A 2,250-nucleotide genomic window follows, 5' to 3' on the forward strand; every position below is an offset into this window, starting at 1 on the left:
TTGTTAATGTTCCAATCAGCTGTGCGTTGAGGAATGTGAGGCTACTTAACCTGAACTTCGCCAAGGTGTGCGGCGGCGCCGCTCAGTCTGGGCCCGCCTGCCCTTGGCACGATGCTATCACACAAACACAATCCACACTGACTCGGCTTTAAAACATTAGCGCCGCAGCTGTGCGTACTGCACTGCAGGGGATTTAGGCCGCTTTACATCTGGGAATGGAAATAAATACAACTGTTGAATAGAGGGCTACTCTATCATAGCTTTTTGTCCTGCACTCTCCCGACTTATGTTGAGCTATTTTGACTTTTGTTAGAAATTCCATTGTTGAGCCATGAACATTAAACTAATGGGTTATAACGCGCCGAGGTCTTGTAAAACAGTGAAAAAGAAACCGTAGCTGCACGTGTCACATCTTGTATCATAGCTTGTCACATCTTGTATCATAGCAGGCTATAATGGTCAGGTGAGCGACTCATTACACGAGTTTTACTTTGCTCATCAAGCTTGTCTAATCAAGATAGGTCATTCCTTTCAAATGTGGAAATTAATGTTAATTTTATAGTTGGCATAACTCTTTACTCTTTGTAGAGTAATAATATTAATCTGTTGATAAGAAACATAACTAAGAAATGTAGCCACTTATCAAATAATATAAAAAGCAATGTGCCATTAAAACGTTATATATGACTATATATTATTCAATGCATCTGAAAAGGGCAACGAAGATGGTAAAAAAGAATCCACGCAAATCTTCTGTTCAATAATATTTTTCTCATAGCCTACTTTATCATGACTAGTAGTGTCCAATTCCATTGTGTTTTCATTCTACTGCACTAAACAATAGGCCTGCCTGAAGCAAGCAAGACACAGGGTCGTATAGCGCCCTCTTGTGGTGCTACACGGATAGTACAGACAGCCCTTTACATTATTTTCATAGCCAATCATTTGGCGATGAAGTGATAGAACGTTTATCACGATTGTAGACTCTAGACCGGACACAGTGCAACAATGTAACCCTAAGCAGTGGCATGGGGCTAGACACCTAGACACGCCTCTGTCCACCGTTTATGCATGAGGAGGGCCACCACAATGGAATGCCCTGCTTAAATGTATCCTTGTGTTATCCATGTCACAGATATACAGTACTTTAGTTTGTGTGCCTACAATAGATGGAATGAAAAAAACAACTATTTTATTCTAGCCTATCAAAGTAGATGGCTATCAAACCTTTCTGGATGAAAGAGCATCCCAGTTGGCTAACAATTTGACCAGAGTGATAGGGGGTGCTGTTTCTCTGTTTGGCTGTGCTGTTTTGAAGTACAGATAGAACAAGGAGCCAGATGTTTCACCTGATGCATTAATCTGAAGCATCCAGTTGGAATTTCCACTCTAAACAGCTTTAGTGGGGGCAGCTGCTGAGGCTATACCTAAGAGTTCAGGGAGGAGGAGGAACAGTCCATGGTGGACGGAGGAGTGTGGGGCAGCGGGGAGGAGTAGGAACAGGGCATTTAGAGTACTGAAAAGGACACATAACTTCCAACATCTGATTCAGTATAAACAGGCCAGGCCTGGTGAGGAGAATTATCCGTCAGTCTGATTCAGTATAAACAGACCCAGGTCCTGGTGAGGAGAACTATCTGTCAGTCTGATTCAGTATATAGCAGGCCCGGGCCCTGGTGAGGAGAACTATCTGTCAGTCTGATTCAGTATAAACAGGCCAGGCCCTGGTGAGGAGAACTATCCATCAGTCTGATTCAGTATAACAGGCCGGCCCTGGTGAGGAGAACTATCCTCAGTCTGATTCAGTATAAGCAGCCCGGGCCCTGGTGAGGAGAACTATCTCGTCAGTCTGATTCAGTATAAGCAGGCCCGGGCCCTGGGTGAGGAGAACTATCTGTCAGTCTGATTCAGTATAAGCAGGCCCGGGCCCTGGTGAGGAGAACTATCTGTCAGTCTGATTCAGTATAAGCAGGCCCGGGCCCTGGTGAGGAGAACTATCCATCAGTCTGATTCAGTATAAGCAGGCCCGGGCCCTGGTGAGGAGAACTACCGTCAGTCTGATTCAGTATAAGCAGGCCCGGGCCTGGTGAGGAGAACTATCTGTCAGTCTGATTCAGTATAAGCAGCCCGGGCCCTGGTGGGAGAACTACTCTGTCAGTCTGATTCAGTATAAGCAGGCCCGGGCCTGGTGGGAGAACTATCTGTAAGTCTGATTCAGTATAAGCAGGCCGGGCCTGGTGAGGAGACACT

Source organism: Salvelinus sp. IW2-2015, linkage group LG17 (genome assembly GCF_002910315.2).
Source record: "Salvelinus sp. IW2-2015 linkage group LG17, ASM291031v2, whole genome shotgun sequence".
Lineage (NCBI taxonomy): Eukaryota > Metazoa > Chordata > Actinopteri > Salmoniformes > Salmonidae > Salvelinus > Salvelinus sp. IW2-2015.